We start from the raw sequence: 19,037 nt of genomic DNA, 5'->3' as shown, positions 1-19,037 counted from the left end.
TGGATGAAGGGTCAACACATTCTCCCTTGGTCGGCTGCCATTGAGGCGACTTGGGTGAGTGCAAACAGGATCCCCTTGTTAGGTGCTTGTCCAATTTAAGAGAGTAAATTATGAAAATTGGTTTGATGAATTCAAAAAATTATTAAGTTTGTATGAAAAATACTATAATTAAAAAATATGCATGATTTTCTATTCACTCATCCAAATGTAAGCACAACTTTCTTTTAATTTTTTTTAATGACAAAGAATCCACCATGTTCAAGCCTTATTTGGCCCCACCCTACAGTGGTACGCCCCAAGAAGGTGGACTAGCCTCGTGTCTCTCCATCCCAATTGTGGGGTATTTTGAAAGGCAAGGTGGGGTTAGGCAGACCCCACCAGTTATTATTCAAATGTACCATTAGAGTTTGAACCTGCAACGTCCTACCACAAGGAAAGAGACGTGCACTGACAGTTCCTACCAACCACGTGTAGCCTTCCATTGGTGAATTGTTTGATACCTAGAGAAATCAAAGGATGGACAGAGGACTAGTAGAATTGGAAAGTGGCTGCATCGTTGAATAGAATTTTGTTCTATGAGTTGATGGGGGATGAAGTAGCATTTTCTGCATGGGAAGTATGGTCACAAATATCACCAACTATTTTAAAATATAATGATCTTATTGTAAGAAAAAAATGCTGCATTTTTTAAATGCTTTATAATTTTTGAAATCAACGCGATGTCCAAATTCACAAGTTTTTGGTTGTAAAAGGATATTTTTACGCTTCACACATGAAAATTTACTCATATGCAAACTTCCTCATATCCAAATATGCACTCTCAAATATGAAAATTTCTTTTTAAATGTGTGAATTTTCTCCTACATATGCAAATTTTCTTTCAAATATGAGAATATGCGAATGTTTTCCTAAATATGAGAAATTTTTCTAAAAGCTTTAGCAACACTTATAAAGCACGCTAAATATTTTTTTACCTTTAGCAACACTTTTGCAAAATACCAAGTAGGAGGCCCTTTGTTTAACATGTCCTGATATTTACAAATACAGTATGACATTCACAATAATGAGTTGCAAAGGTCGCCAAAATGTGCCAACTTCTTTTACTAAAATTGCATAAGGGACACACAAAAGGGCATTTACAAATGTGTGAGAGAAAATTCACATATTTTTGAAGAAAATCGCATATTTTGATATTTGAGAGAAAGTTCACATATATGAAGAAAATTTGTTTGTACGAAAGATAAAAAGATCCTTTTATAAACAAAAAATTTGTAAATTTAAATATTGGGCTAATTTAAAAAATTATAAGGCATTTCAAGAAACACATCATTTTTGTTGTACAGTACAATCATTTTTCATTTTCAAAATGCCACCCTATTTCAAAATGTTGCTTTTTTAGCCCAATACTAAGACGTTACAACCAATGTTTTGCCTATTTTTTATATTTTTTATATTTCTACTATGTATATTTTATATCGACTTTATATCAACATAAACCAATATTTTCTCAAGTCTCTTAAGAAAAATGTGTTATTACAAATGAGATTTCCCCTCGCCAACATTTTGTCTAAAAGGAGATTTGTGACTACTGTGGGTAGGCACAAGCATGATGTACCCATTGAGGGTGATTGTCCATGTCTTTCCATTATTAAAACCCAAAAAGTAAATGAGTTTGGAGGAACAGTTTTGAACGTTTAGATAGAGTTAAATGCTATCTCCCTCCCTCTCTCATGCATAATGAATGATGGACCTGAATGCATGACATGACCACACATATGCATCTCACTCTCATACGTAGATGGATGGATGATAGACATGAATGAATAACATGCTCACACAAGCATGCTTCACACTTTTTTGTTTAAAAATCTTTTCTCATGCATACATGAATGAATGATGCTCACATACACATGCATGCCATGTGAAATGCATTTACGCTTGCATGTCATGTGCATGTTGTTATAATGGAAGTGGAGTATAGTTGGCAATTATAGAAAGTCCAAAGACTGTAGCTGATAGAGAGAGAGTGACCAAAGTCAAATTTATTTATATTAAAACTTTGTAAATTGTTTATCAACTTCTTATTTACTTTTCTTTTCCAATAATTATAGATTTAACCCTTTTTTAAAAGGATTATAAGAAGGAATTGGTGCTCTAAAATAGCCTTATCATTACTATTTATATATTACACTTAAAATATATATTATACGAGCTCTTCCAAGCCGAACACCAAAATGTTCATCCTCTACTCGTTTAAGCTAAATGAGATGAGGATTGCCAACCATACATGTAATATCATGAAATTTCACACTTAGTCATTTTATAACTTTGTTAAAAATTTGGCTAAGTATGAGAGAAAAATCGTTTAAACCTCATTATTAGACCGATGTGTTTTAGTCTGGACTTATCCCAGGTCTCATCAACTAGGTCTAAACGAGCCATTCAAACTGTAGGAAAGAGTTTTATTTTTTATCTTTAAATTTGAGCAAAATTTGGGTTATTTTCAAGTGAAATTCAGAATTGTATATTCATGTTATATATCATTGGATGAGTCTTGGAATGCCGAGCGCAATGATAAGTTATTTTTTTGAATTTGAGTTCTGGTTGGCCCAGAAATCATGTCTTTTTTAAAAAAAGAACACTTTGTCGGTTCAGGTCTGGATTTAGATCAGACTGAATCTGATAGATTTGATCCAAATTAATATGAATATGGACTCTATCCAAGACTTATACTAATCTGGATTTGGTTCAGTCCAAAACACATTTAAATTTTTGAAGATGGATTTGGATCTTAGATTCAGATCCAAATTCATGCCCAATAATTTCCTAGCTTTAAATACATCAAAAAGCTTTAATTTAGAGTTAAATAATGTTAAGAAGTCTACCAAGTTAATTTGATTATTTTTAAAACTTCTAGATAAGTATTAATTATTTAATATTAAATAAATAAATAATTCTATTTAATTCTAAATTTTTATTTTAGGGTTAATTAGGACTTCTTAAAAGAGATCTTATACATGCCTAAGTAGGCTAATGTAAGTTTTAGAAAGACTTTTAAAAAAAATTAAAAACTTTGAAAAAAAAAGTCAAACATGAGAGTTGGAAAATTTTAGAAAGAGTTGAGAGAGAGTCCTAAGGAGGAAACTCTCCTTCTCCAGCTCATCTCGAGAGGGTTTGAGGGGGGGGGGGGGGGGGCACCCCCCCTCTTGGGTTATTTAAACAAAAAAAAAGAAAGCAAAGAAAGAAAAGAGAAAGAAAGGGAAAAAGAAAAATAAGAGAAAAGAAAGAGAAGAAGAAAAAAGAGGAAGAAGGAGGAGCCTTCTTCTTCAGCCATCTAATTTTTTTCACCATTAAATCTTTTCGGTTTTTTTGATTCACATAAAGGTACGAGTCTTATCTCTTGGATCAAGTGAGAAATCGAATGTAGATGGGTTTTCCATGCAAGATTTTGATGGAAATCCATACGAAAAGAGTAGATCTTTATGTCTACTCTAAAACACATGGAGGAGGATTTATGGATCATCTTCCATGGACTTATTTTTTGTTTTATTCATCTTTTTAAGGAATAAATTTTGGTATATGCAAAAACAGAATTTTTATTTATTGTATACATATTTTTTTAAAACTTACTTTTGATGAAAATCGGTTTTCATGGATAGTCCATGTTATGGACTGTTAGATGCATGTATGCTTATGGTAGGTTGATTCCTATTCATGTGATCATCAAAAAATATGGTGAATCTGAATATTTTTGGAAAGTTTGTTTATGGTATGGGTTGACTATCAGCCCAATCAAGTTGTATTTGGCTGGCTGCTAGGCCTTGGCAGAGTGCCCACAGGCCTGATTGGGCTTGTGTAGTGGGTGCAGTTTATTATAAAAAATTAATTTTGGGGCTGACTGCCAGTTGTTGGCTGCATGCACATGCTGGTATGAGCCTGTGTGTTGGCTGCCAGGCCCTTACAGGGAGCCCACAGGTCGGTCTGGGCCTGTGTGGTGACTGTCTGAAAAAAACTTGTTTTAAAAACAAAAGGAAATATTTTCTTTTAAAAGGAAGGGATTCTAATGCACACTGTGTTTGTCTAGAAAGTTTTCCTGACTTTTTATGTGCTCTTATGTATACTCATGTAATATGCTTGTGTGAACCTGATAAATAAAATACGTGCAGTTTGGCATGAATACTTTCATGCTTTAGCTCATGAGAATATGTTTATTTTGTTGTACATGTACAAAGTACTAATGCATATGTGTCTTTCGTCTACCGGTATATGAATACATGAGTTTTCACTTGTATAATTAAGATAATGCATGAATGAAAGCATGTTTTGGACAAGAGTATGTGAATTGAATGAAAGCGTGCATTGGTCATAAGTATATGAATTGATTAAAAGCATGCATTTGATATGAACATGTGAATTAAATGAAGGCATACATTCGATATTATTATGTGAACTCATGCGCAAGCATATGAGTATTATTATTTCATGCATATGTTAAATTGGCATATATGAATGTGCATTTGGAAGTATGTTGACATCATTGCGTAGATTGCATATATTGCATATGATGCATCAATGATCAAAACGGATCATCGTAGGCCTGGTGAGCCTTGAGCTTAGATTGCTCCTTCTTTACTTATTTTAATGCATTGCAAAAGTTACACTTGTATTGTTTCACTACATTGCATTGTTCTATATTTTTCGTGGGTTGTGGTCCCATGATGAACCCCGCATTTGGATATGCGAACTTGGGTTACTAAATTTGCATGTTGAATTGCAAATTAATGAATAAGCATTAATAATGAATAAAGAAAAAAAATAATATACATTCTGAGATATCCCGTCGTTAGAATAAGACTCTTAGAGTTTCAGTTTTGGGAAACCACGAGGATACAAAAACCTTGTATGCATTATTGTTGCCCTTGAACCCGATATTGAGGTTCTTTCTCCTGGCCATGATTTTAGGAAAAATTTACCACTTTACTTGGGAGTGGTGTGTAGACACACCTGTTGTTTTGGTATACCAAGAAAGTGACACTATTGAATATGGAGGTCCTTAGTGTCCCGACATTAGATATAGAGGTCTAATGTTTTGAAGGTTGATTTGGTCGAGGGCTAAGTTTGGAACCCAGTAATAAAATACAACTTGTGTGCTAAATTACCCTGAGAACCCTACTTGACCTCAAAAAAATTTACCCATTTGGTATATCTGTGAGCAACAATAATAAAAAGAAAAACTTAAATTATGTGTATTTAATAGAGTCGTGAATATGAAAAGAATACTTTGATAAAAGATAATAAATTATTCTTGCATATGCATAGAAATCATGCATATTTTTGCTATGCATTAGATAATGCATATTTACTTGTTCTCTTATGATATATGAGTGTTTACGTGATGTGTGCTCTTTACTGCATAATTAATGTTTCCTATTGATATTAATTATTCCTTCTTGTATTGTAATTATTCTCTATTGCTTAAATGATTACTTAACTTATGAATTTGTCATAACTGTATATCTCTAAATTATTGCATGAATCTTATTTATATTTTTTATGCTTATTTGTTTTATTAGAGACGTTCGTACACATAATTTTTTGGATTTAGGATATCCCTACTTTTATATTTTTTGCAATCTCAGGGGATCAGTGAGGTGACTTGGTTATGAGAGAAGCTATGCGGGGATTATGTGAGACTCTCTTGGACAACGTAACTCTTTTTTTCCTTTTCATTTAATGTTTATGCAGTTTGATATTTTATAATTGTCTCATGATTATTATTTCTTAATCAATAAAGTTGGTTTGCTATCGTTTGGATAATGGGTGTAAGATCTCTCGTGATTTCTTCGAGTTTTCTAGTTGTATTGAAACTGTAAAGGCCACGGGTATCTGAGAAGATTTTCACAATGATTTAAAAAATATATATATTTTTTCTTGAGTATGAGTTGGGGTCGTTACAATACAAACTGACCACAAACTATTTTCTCACGAGCTGAACCAAGTCAGTTACAAACTGCTATGTTCATTTACCAACCCACACACCTCGGCCTGCGTGGGACGTCCAAACCATAACAGCGGTTTCTCCAAAGCAGGTTATATGCCCCCCCCCCCCCCCCTTCCGAAGACGTACTATAGCAAATGTTCTGTGTTTGGGGTCCGAATGAGTGCCACATATAAGCATATGGGGCTCGTATCCCCGTGTGTGTCAGCATCACTTAGTGTGGGAGTTCGGTGCAGTTGCAAAGACTTAAGTACCTTTTCCCACTATTCTTGCCATGAAACCATGGTTTGAGAAAAGAACAAAAATGTCCTTCACGCAGAAAAGGGAGGATGATGTTAACTCTTTAAAGTCCAAACGTTCCATTTTCACCTTAAGCAGTAAACATTTGCACCATCTACTGTAACATGAGCTCCCTCTGACGATGCACCCTTTGTCATCGTCTGTGTAGTGGGAGCATTGTTGCCACTATCAGCTGCATCTACCTTCTGGGTGTTTCTCCTCCATTGTTGGATTACCAAAACTCATGGCATTTCAGTGAGTTTCGTTATGTAAACAGATCGATTTGTAAATATGAATGTGAAAACTTACAACTGATTGTACTATTCATTCTAAATAATACCTATTTTCATACTGAAACAAATCGATTTGTACTTATCCACTTTCTGGGCATCAAAAAATAGTTAGCACGATTTGTTGTTATGAAGGCCAAACATTACAATGATATATACTTATGAAGGCTAAATTTCTACAACAATTTGTATATTGGAATGCAACAATGGTTTATACATTTAATGCAGTAGTGATTTATATGTTCGATGCAACAACAATTTATATGTTTGAAGCAGTAGTGATGCGTATTTATGATTTATGAAGTTACCACGATTTGTACTTAAGTTTGTTAAATCGTACAACAATGTTTACTTATGAAGCCTAAACATTACAATGATATGTACTTATAAAGGTTGTGATTTCTACAACGATTTGTAAGTTTGAAGCAACAACAATTTATGCATTTAAAGCAGTAGTGATGTGTATTTATGAAGTTATTTTGATTTATACTTAAGTTTGCTAAATCTTACAATGATGTTTATTTATGAAGCCAAATATTGTGACGATTTATAATGTTGGTGATTGTTTAACGAATGAGATAATTTATAATATTATATACTTGAAGAGGCAGTTGTAACATATAATGATGCGGTTAAATTTATGTGTTGTGCAGGTTAGCAATGACTAAAGCTCGTAAGATAAGAAAGCCCCCGTCGTTCGATTGGATGACTATTGAAGAAATTATCCGCTAGTCTCATATATATGAGCATTATAAAAGGTACCAAAATATAATGAAGATTGGGAATGATAAAAACGGGGACAAAGCGTTGGAATTGTATAATGCAGAGCATTATCCATCAGATATTGAGGCTGAAGAGTAAAGAAAGAAGGATGAGGAAGAGAAGAAAAAGCAAATAAAGAAGGATGAGGAAGAGAATGAAAAGCAAAGGAAGAAAAGACAAATGAAGGCAGAGGAGGAGGAGAGAGAAAGGCAAAAGAATAATAATGAGAGGGAAGAGAAGGAAAGGCAATTAAAAAAGAAGAAGGCGAAAAAAAAAGATAAGAAAAGGCAAATGATGAAGATGAAAGAGGAAAGGCAAATGAAGAAGCATCAGAATGAGGAAGAGAAGGAAAGACAAAGGAAGGATAAGGAGGACGAGGAAGAGAAGGAAAGACAAAAGAATGAGAAAGAGGACGAGAAAGAGAAGGAAAGGCAAATGAAGAAGCAGAAGGAGCAAGAGAAGGAAAGGAAAAGGAAGAAGCAGGAGGAAGAAGAGAAGGAAAGAGAAAGGAAAAAGTAGGAGAGGAAGACAAGGAAAGGGAAAGGAAGGAAAAAGTAGAAAGGCAGAGGAGGGAGGCAAATGAGCGAAGGAAGGAAAAATTAAAAAAGCTAAGGAGGGGGGCAGAGAAGCTACAAGAAAGGCAGAGGAGAAGAGGAGGAGGAGAGAATGAATGAGGAACTAGATAGGCAGAGGAGAGAGGAGGACGACCGAATGATGAAGCAACATGAAAGGCAGAGGAGGGAGGGAGGGGATGAAGAGGAGAAAAGTGTAACAAAGGTACGTAAATCGATCATGTCTGTCTCGATTTACTATGATAGGTATTTTTATGTATAACGATTACTGTGATAGCGATTACTATGTATAGCGATTTCTGTGATAGCGATTACTATATATAGTGATTACTGTGACCTGTGTATAGCGATTACCGTAATAGCGATTAGTATGTATAGCGATTACATAATGATTTACTATGATAGATATTATTATATATAGTGATTACTGTGATAGCGATTACTATGTATAGCGATTACTGTGATAGCGATTATTATGTATAGCGATCACTGTGACATATGTATAGCGATTAATACATATAGCGATTACTTTGATATCGATTATTGTGTATACGATTACAGTAGTAGCAAGTATGCAACAATTATTATATATAGCAATTACTGTGTACAAGAACATGTAGAAGTACAAATGGGACTAATTTTGATTTGATATGAATAATATGTTATTTTTTGTTATCAAGAGTTTAGAAAAGAAGTAGAGCACTAGGTGAAAAGCTCAAAGGACGGTGTCAGTGGCCTGTATTTCTGTCGTGGTATGGACAACTGAGTGAATATCAGAAGGACCGATTACGAATGATGCACTTGGGCGGCCTTCTATACCAGCATTATTTTGAAACGTGTTGGAACACCATGATCCACTTGATCAATAAGTAAAATAATGAAATGAACACATTTCAATTTGATCATTTTGAGATCACCATGATCCTAAAAGATGTGGCATGGATTACGGGTCTTAAGTGCCATGGAAGTGTTGTCCTAGCACGGGATTCAAACTATAACGCAAGGGACAAGTGCACTTCCCTTCTAGGAATGTCGATAGAAGATTGTGGTCAATGTATTTCTGGTAGAAGCAATTCCACATTGATGAAAGTTTCATTTTTTCATAATAAATAGGAAGGTTGATCCGCTACATTTGCATCTGAAAGAGCTTACCAAGAGTTGTGTGGCTTCCTTTTTTATTTTTTTGAACTTACTTTATTTTCAATTTTTTTTTTGTTTGAGGACAAGTTACCTGTGGCTGCAGCTCTGGGAAGACTTAGATGAAGTCTAGAACTATGCAAGGGGTGCTTCTATGCTCACATACTTGTACAGTCAACTTTATCGTGCGAGTAATGGTACAAAAACCGTTATAGGGTTTTGGCCATTTGTCTAGGTAATTGTTTATTATATATTTGGTAGTTGTAGACTAAGATCACTGAAGGTTATAGTCTTACTAATATATTGATTTTATAGGCCTGGTTGTGGAAGCATATTGTCGCCTTGCATCCTCACTGAGGCCCTGCGATTTCTGGTTTTCCAAAAATCGGTCGATGGGCTAGAATAAATATCAAGGAGGATAATACTAAGTTCATTTTAGATGGTCTGCAATTAAATAAGGTAAATAGTTTAAAATCATTTACAATTGTTTCAACATTTATCATTTATTAGTATAAATCATTAAAATGTTTAGCATTCTTAAGTAATTATCACTGCAGGATTTTGTCTTCGTTAGTACAAATCGTTCTAATGTTTAACATTCTTAAGTAATGATTATTGCAGGATTTTGTATTCCTTAGTACAAATCATTATTGCTTTAGCATTTAACTTTTTTAGTGTAAATCATTGTAATCGCTAGCATTCTTAAGTAATGATCATTGCAAGATTTTGTATTCCTTAGTATAAATCGTTATCGCTTAATCATTTAACTTTAATTAATGTAAATCATTGTAATTGTTAGCATTCTTAAGTAATGATCATTGCAGGATTTTATCTTTGTTAGTATAAAACATTATTGTTTTAGCATTTAGCATTCGTTATTGTAAATCCTTGTAATATGTAGCATTCATTAGTGTAAATTATTATAATACAAAGCTCTCATTAGTAACAATCGTTGTAATATATTTAGCACTTGTTATCATAAATCATTTTAATATTTAGCATTCATTAGCATGAATAATTATGTCTATACCTAAACCATGATCTCCAATGTACAGGTTGTATGGAGACCGTATGAAGATGAGGAGGATGAGGACCAAGAGTTTGTTGCTGAGGCTGCGAGACTGTCTGACTGCGATATTTGGCTATTTAGCAAATCTGAAGTCGAGTTGCAACATGGTAGTCGAGTTCTCCTACCAGTTGACTTGAGACAGTTTACCTCAAAGCAACTTGTGAAAGTGAGAAGGAAGATGAATAGTGGTGGGGCCAGAAACGTGAATTGGCACGAATGCTTCAGGGAACAATTGGATAGCTAGTACAAAAGAGGTGTTTGTGTCATAGCATATGATTATAAAGAACGACAATATAACCCCAACTATTTTAAAAAATATTGGAAACCCATGCGTTGTAATCTGGAGATTGAGAAGAAGCAACGTGGAAATATTGGGAACCCATGCATCTCTTTTGTCCCCCATTGTGTTGTCTCCCAACATAGAAAAAACATCCATCGTGTCCCTCCTGCTACAACTACGACTCCCTCAGTTATAGTATACGATAAGGAGCCAACACAGCTCACAAAGAAGAAGGTAGGCTACGCCACAAGGTTAGAGATGTTGGAGAGGGAAAATGAGGAGTTATAGAAGTAGGTGAGGAATTTGGGGAGACAAATACAGTCACAATATGGTACACTGGTAGAGTTGATTACCATTGGTTTTAATAAGATCAAGAGAACCAAGAGGCCACCGAGGAAAAGAAAGTGACGATTTGTATGTCATAGTCCATCTGAGTCTTTAAGTGCCATTGAATAAACATTATCTGATTTTTTATCATGATAATTATTTATTGTAATTCTATAATTTTTTTTTATAACGTGACATTCTATAAATGTATAATTCTTTTTTTAATAAGTATAACACACAAGTGTCACTGAACAAATCATTGTAATGTTCGGCCTTCATAAAAAAAAAAATTGAAGAAGCGTTTAGCATTGTGTATTGCGCAAATTATGATTTGCTTTTATGAGTTGTCTTCCTATCGTGATTTACACAAAAATTGATAAAAGGCTAAAATGATTTATACGTATAAAGACTACGTGCTATCATGATTTGCTTGATACTGATTGGCTTGCAACCGGTTTTATAAGAGATCACAATTTGTTTTTTATAGAAGGTGTTTTAGCACGATCTTTACAATCACAGACATAAAGCAGAAACGATTTGTCCTATCGCGATTTGTGTTTATGAGCTTTGTCTATGTGAACGATATGTCCTATCGCGATTTGAGTTTAGGGTTTAGGTTTTAGGTTTTTGGGTTTTAAAGGTTTAAGGTTTAGGGTTTTAGAATTTAGGGTTTAGCGTTTAGGGTTTAGGGTTTAGGGTTTAGGGTCTAGGGTTTTAGGGTTTAGGGTATAGGGTATAGGGTTAAGGGTTTACGGTTTTAGGTTTTAGGGTTTAGGGTATAGGGTTCAGGATTTAGGGTTTAGGTTTTTGGGTTTTAAGGGTTTAGGGTTTAGGTTTTTGGGTTTTAAGGGTTTAGGGTTTAGGGTTTAGGGTTTAGGTTTTTGGGTTTTAAGGGTTTAGGGTTTAGGGTTTAGGTTTTTGGGTTTTAAGGGTTTAGGGTTTAGGTTTTAGGTTTTAGGTTTTCGGGTTTTACGAGTTTAGGGTTTAGGGTTTAGGAGTTAGGGTTTGCGGTTTGGGGTTTAGGTTTTAAGTTTTGGATCTATCTAAATTCTAAATGGATCCTCTTAAATAAATATATGTACAAAGATTTGTCTTGTCGCGATTTACACAATGACTGATAAAAGGCAAAAAAGAAAAAAAAATAAATCGACACAATTTTTATTGGTAAATTACAAATCTAGGTAACTTGAGAGATCCTATCGCGAGCTTTGTCTATATGAACGATATGTCCTATCATGATTTACACAATGACTAATTCATAAAAGGCAGAAAAAAAAATAATAAACAAATTGACACGATGTTTAGACTTGGTAAACTATAAATCGAGACTTAGTTGCAAATCGATTTCACTATAACGATATGTGATATCACGATTTGCTTGATACTGATTGTCCTATCATGATTTGCGTTGACGAACTTTGTCTATATGAACAATATGTCCTATGGCATTAATGAGTTTTGTAAAAGGCAGATGCAATGATATTTTTTAATTTAAATAATGCATAATGCAATTTATTTGTGCATGATTTTTTATAATGAGCAATATATGAAACGATATTTTCTTTATAAATGAATGACACATCGTACAATGTCAGAAGGGTGTCGCTTCGCTTTGCTTCGTGAGTAAGGAACAAATGAACCGACGTTTCCTTTATGAATGACATGTTCATGGGTCGAATATATAACTTGCTTTGATCGCAAAGGGGGTATCGATGCGAAGGAAGGAGACGATGACAGCTACACGACCAATGATGGTGAATCAGACTTATATTTGCTAAACCTCATGACGACTTTCTTCAAAATTTGTCTCTTTTATGGCATAGATTCGATTTGTGTTGTGTACTATAGAAAGGAATTGCAATATCGTTTATTGAATATTCTGCTAATGTCAGTGAAACATCCACAAAAAAGGTGCCCGGAAACTCAGCAAAGAAATTCAAGATAACATCAACCGACTGCAAGATGAATTTGCAGAACGAAACACTATCAGTAATTTTGTACATATGAAACCACTATCAGTTATATATTTACATATGTCATGGGTATGTATGTTAACACATGCATATTTGTTGCAAACAGACTATATACGATTTCGTCATGTATATTCAAAGCAACACAACAACCAATACTAGACACGTCATCACCCCTTATTTCATGGTATATCAGTTCTCTAATATATTTATTTTCTTTTTTGATTTACTTTTGTTGCTTCATGTTTTAACCATACTATTATCATTGTTTCGTTCAACGAAGTTTTGTCTGCCGACTGCCATACGCCATTGAATTTCAAGATGGACTATAAAATTGGGGTAATAGTGATCACTGCAGAGACTTTTGGTCAAGTGAAAAGGTAAGTAAAGAAACCTCTTGTCCAGGATTTAGGCATAACAGTCCTAACACAATTTGTACTATCGATTTGTAAGATATTATATCGATTTAAGACATTATTTTGATTCTTAATATCAATTTGTATGTTGATTCTAAGCTATCAATATGAATTTTTATATCAATTTGTAAGATATTTTATGATCGATTTGCAGATATTGATTCCTACACTGTGGCATTCTTGTGAGCATTGAGTTTTATACGTGATGGATTTACGAAAAAAACAACTATGGTGCTACAACTCATTGGACTTTCACACTGGTATACAACGTGACATTATACATTTGATAAGTTTCTATCTATAAGTATAGCATATCTTGTACGGTGGCTCAAAATTTACTTGCTTCTACATTAACCACAGGAGGGATTCGTCAAAGATGTTTTGGGTGTCAACATTGGTGAGTGGAGATTTCGCTCAGCACACGATGCTCCTTTACAAAATAATGGTGTCGATTATGGAGTATTTGTAATGAAGTATATTGAAGCAATATATAATGCACACGAACCTGATTTTGACATTGTATGCTCTACACTTAAACATGTTTTATTATCCTCTATTATTGGGGACTCAATTTATATATTGGTGTCACATTATCTTTTTGTTGCAGGATGATATACTTGGATTCTGCACAAAACTATTCAAAAAATTGACGGAGTTTCTAATTGCGGAAGAGAAAAAAACTCAGTTGGCAAGAATACCTAGAAGGCAATGAACGACGCAACCCCCCGAGGAGTAATATAATGTACAGAGATTTCTAACAGATTTTGTATACAAATTTTGTAAGACTGTGTATACAAATTATGTAAATCTCTCTAGGTTGAAATAAAAATTCATAATTTTGTAAGGTTGTCTATGTGAACGATATGTCCTATCGCGATTTGCATAATGACTGATTCATAAAAGGCAGAAAAGAAAAATAATAAACAAATCGACACGAGAAAGAGAGGTTAAACAAATTAGGATTTTAGACCTAGAAAATAGGTTGGGTCGGTGATGATGATGGTCATGATGGACAACGGGTTTTAGGTCTGAACAATGTATTTTTTTTAACAAGTGTAAAACACTAGTGCCACTGAGCAAATCATTGTAATGTTCGGCCTTCGTAAATTAAAATCATAAAAGCGATTAGTGTAGTGTACAGTGAAAATTATAATTTACTTTTACGGTCTTTCTATCGCGATTTACACAATGATTGATTAAAGGTTGAAACGATTTGTATGTATAAAGGCTACGTGCTATCGCGATTTGCTGGAAACCGATTGGCTTGTAACCAATTATAATGCATTATGCAACGTAACATTCTATAATTACATAATTCTTTGTATAACAGATCGTGAATTATCTTTCATAGAGGACGTGTCTGATTTATCCTATCGCGATTTGCTTTTACGGGCTTTGTCTATGTCAACGATATGTTTTATCGCAATTTATACAATGACTGCTTCAACAATACAAATCGATGTCTCGTTTAGAATTAGTAAAGTATTGGTTTAGGGTTTATATTTTTGGCTTTTACGGGTTTAGGGTTTAGGATTTTAGAATTTAGGGTTTAGGGTTAGGGGTTTAGGGATTAGGGTCTAGGTTGTAGGTTTTGGTGTTTTGGGTTTAGGGTTTTGAGGGTTTAGGATTTAGGATTTAGGGTTTGGGGTTTAGGTTCTAAGTTTTGGATCTATCTAAATTCCAAATGGATCCTCTTAAATAAATAGAATTTATTTTCATTTGATAATCAAATAAATTTAATTAAAAAATATATATGTAGATATGTATCTCTATATATATTTATATAAAATAGTTTAGATTGGGTTTGGATTTGAAGAGAGCTAAATGGGTCTCACAACCAACCCAATCCAATCACTCCCCCACCTAAACCCTAAACCCTAAACCCACAGACATAAAGCGGAAACGATTTATCTTATCGCGATTTTACTTTATGAGCTTTTGTCTATGTGAACGATATGTCCTAAAGCGATTTACACAATGACTAATTCATAAAAGGCATCAAAGAAAAACAATAAACAAATGGACACGATGTTTAGACTTAGTAAACTACAAATCGAGGTAACTTCATAAATAGAAATCAATTTACCTTTTGATATCATGACTTTCTATAAGTGTATAAATCCTTTTTTAATAAGTGTAACACACAATTACTGATTCATAAAAGGCGTAAAACCAAAACAATAAACAAATCAACATGACATTTTTTAATTTATTTTCTATAGCAATTTGCAAATAAAATGATGCCTTTTAATTAATGTGTAATGTAATTTATTTGTTTATACAATTATGTACTTTGTGCGCGATTTTTTAAAATGAGCAGTATGTGAAACGACGTTTCCTTTATAAATGAATGACACATCACACAAGTTTAGGAGGTTGTTGCTTCGCTTTGCTTCGTGAGTAAGGAACATATGAACCGACTTGTTCATGGGATGAACATATAACCTGTGATCATGCATATAAATCAGGGTTAATTAACATTTAAATATGCATGATTTTATAAAATAATGTTTCAAAAACCCAATTTTATGTTAGTTTTTGAGTAAATGTGCTAAAATGATTTAAAAATAAAAAATGCATGAAAAATAGTTTTATTTTACATTTTTATGCTATTTTAGTTTTTGTAATTTGGTTTTAGTTTTATTAAAAAGAAAAAAAATGGAGAAAAATAGTTTTATATTCATTTTAAGTGTTTGTTTTTTTTAGAAAAGAAAAAAATATATAGTTAGATTAGTTTTTGAAGTTTCTTTATAAATAAATAGTTTTGTTTTTGAAAATTTTCATAATAAACCGATTTATACAGTTTTCTTTACTTTTGAAAATAAAAATGAAAAAAAATTAATAATAAAAACAAACCATTACATGGTTTGTAATTTTTGAAAACTAAAGGAAAACTGAAAAAAAAATAATAATAATACAAACCAGCATGAACCGGTTTGTATTTCTAATTGAAAATTGAAAAAAATAATAAAAACCAAACCGGCTGGAACCGGTTTGGAATTTTTGAAACTGAATATTTTTTTTACAAACCGGTTCCAACCGGTTTGAGTTCTTTAAAACCAAGAAAAAACGAAAAAACAGGTCGTCTCCCCCTTCATGCGCCAAAACCCCTTTTCCCTTTCTTACTTCTCTTCTTTCCCTTCTCCACCATCGGTTTTTCTTCCCTTTTCTGTCCCTTCTCACTATTCCTCTGATTTCTTTCACCGGTGGAGGCATCTCAGTCCGGTGGCGGCGTACGGGAGGAGGCCGACCACTTCTTCCCCTAATCCTTCAGTTCACGGTAAGTTTTCCAAACTCTTCTTCTTCTTCATCCTCTGCATCTTCTTCTTCTTCTGCAACTTCTTTTTCTTTCATCTTCAGATCTGCTTCTTCTTGGTCTTCTGATTTTCTTCAGCTTCCTTTTCCCTCTCTTACTTCTCTTCTTTCCCTTATCCACCATCGGTTTTTCTTCCCTTTTCTGTCCCTTCTCACTATTCCTCTGATTTCTTTCACCGGTGGAGGCATCTCAGTCCGGTGGCGGCGTACGAGAGGAGGCCGACCACTTCTTCCCCTAATCCTTCAGTTCACGGTAAGTTTTCCAAACTCTTCTTCTTCTTCATCCTCTGCATCTTCTTCTTCTTCTGCAGCTTCTTTTTCTTTCATCTTCAGATCTGCTTCTTCTTGGTCTTCTGATTTTCTTCAGCTTCCTCTTCTTCCAATTTCTTCTTCTTCTTCTTCCGATTCAGATCTTTCTTTTCTTCTTCTTCTGATCGGATTCTTCTTCTTCTTTTTCTTCTTCTTCTTCCTCCGATTTTCAATTCCTCTTCATATTCTTCTTTTTCTTCTTCCAATCTTATTCTTCTTCTTCTTCTTTCCGTTTAATCGTTCCTGATTTCTTTGTTTCAGAAAAAAATGAAAAAAAAATAATAATCGAACTCTGATTGCTGCATCTGTTCTCTATTTTTTTCATCGTCCTGTTTGTTTTTCAAGAATCGTTTTAATTTCCTGTTCTTAGTTTTTTTTTATTTCTGCAATTTCGTTTTGATTTCATGATAAGCAATTTCTTCTTCTTATATTCTTTTAGTTTGTGCTGTAGAAATCATTGATTTAATTCAAAAAAAAAAAGAAAAAAAATATAGATATGCATAGGATTTTGATTACTGCATTATTTTCTCATTCCTGTGTGTTTTCATTTTATTGTGATTTTCGGTTTTCTTCTTCCTCATTCTTTTCATTCTCAATTTCCTGCATTGTTTTGATTTAGCATATTTTTTATCTGCATAGTAGCATTTGCATCACTTCATTTCCGGTTTTGATTTTATTTTTTTTCTGTTTTAATTACATTGCAATTGTGTTTCATTTTCTTTTTTACTGTTCTTTCTTGAGTCATTTCCTGTTTTGCATTATACTGATTTCTTATTGTTGTTTTGCATTGTTAATTTCCTGTTTTCTTTGTTCATTCTGAATTCCTGTTTGCTTAATCCATATAATTTTTTTCATGTTTTTACATAGTTTAGTTTAATAATTTCTGGTTTCAAGGTTAGTTATCTCTTGTTGTTAATTTCTTGTTTTTCCTATTTTTCCTGTTTTACGTATTGTAGTTTTTCTTATTAATTTCCTGTTTGAATAATTCTTTAATTTCCTGTTGTTTTTAATTTCTGAATTTCTGCATTTCTCATTTGTAATCTCCTATTTGCTTTATTGTTACATTAGGTAATCTTCTATTTTGTAGCTCTTTGATTTCCTGTTTTTTATATGAATTTGTGTGTTACGGTTCTTCATTAAACATTCATTGATTTTACTGTTTTCAATTCTTTAATCTTTGTGTTTTTCAATAATGCATGTTCATGTTTTGTTAATGAAGTGTTAGTTGTTAATTGTCTTCACTGTTAGTTAATTGGAATAGTTAGATTTCATAAAATTAAGTGTTAGTGAATTGAAATTTAGTTAATTGTTTGAGTGAATGGAGTTTTAATTGTAATTGGATTCTTTTGATGATATCCTTCATTGTTTTTAGCATTTAGCAAGTTTAATATTGTTTTTACTTTTATCTCTGGTACTGCTCGTGTTCCTTTGAATTGTGCAGGATAGCACAGGAGTGGAGTGGAAGAGATTACGTAACACGAAGTACGAAGAATAAAGCTTCTTTTTGCTTTTATTTTTAGAATTAGGAATTTAATTGGGTTTGTAAATATTGCACTTTACACCCTCTGCGAAGGGTATTCATTTGTTGTAATAGTTAGTTGTTTTTACCTTTTATGAACATTTTTACATTTCAATAATTCGGCAATAAAGAATAGTTTAGATTTGTGTACTTGAATACGAAATATTCTCATTCCCTGAGTTCGACCCGGTCTCATCCACTAGTGAGAACCGGTTTTTATTATTTGATGTCTGGTTTTCACATGTTTTTCATTTAAAAATCTTTTCGAAATTACAACGATTATAAAGAAGACATCAACCTGCTTCATCGTAAAGGGGGTATCGATGGCGAGGAAGGAGACTTCAACAACTACATGGCTAGCGACAGCGAATCAGCCATATGGACAGAGTGCAATAATAATTAAATGTAAAGGAAATAAAAGAAGAGTAGAGTCACAATGTCCATATATGAAGTTGTCTAGCAACCGTGTAGCACTCGTAGCTCTCTCAGAAGTGAGTCACTTCACTGTTGTCCTATGGCTGCAAAAAACTACAAAAGTAGGGTGTCAGAAATCCGAAGAATTTTGTGTACGAATCTCTCTAATGAATTAAATGAGCATAAAGAATATAGATAAGAATTCATGCAATAACTTAGAGGGATACAATTATGATAAATGCATAATTCAATTAAGCATTCATGCAATAGGAAACAATTATTAAGCATGAAAGAACAATTAATAAATAACAGAAATCACCATCTAAGCAATACAACCATTTAACATGTATTAAGGAACAAGATCATGCATCCACCAACAT

The sequence above is a fragment of the Nuphar pumila genome, chromosome 16 (assembly GCF_984573655.1).
Source record: "Nuphar pumila chromosome 16, dmNupPumi1.hap1.1, whole genome shotgun sequence".
NCBI lineage: Eukaryota > Viridiplantae > Streptophyta > Magnoliopsida > Nymphaeales > Nymphaeaceae > Nuphar > Nuphar pumila.
The sequence above is the reverse complement of the archived record's forward strand: the minus strand, read 5'-3'. Positions refer to the sequence as shown.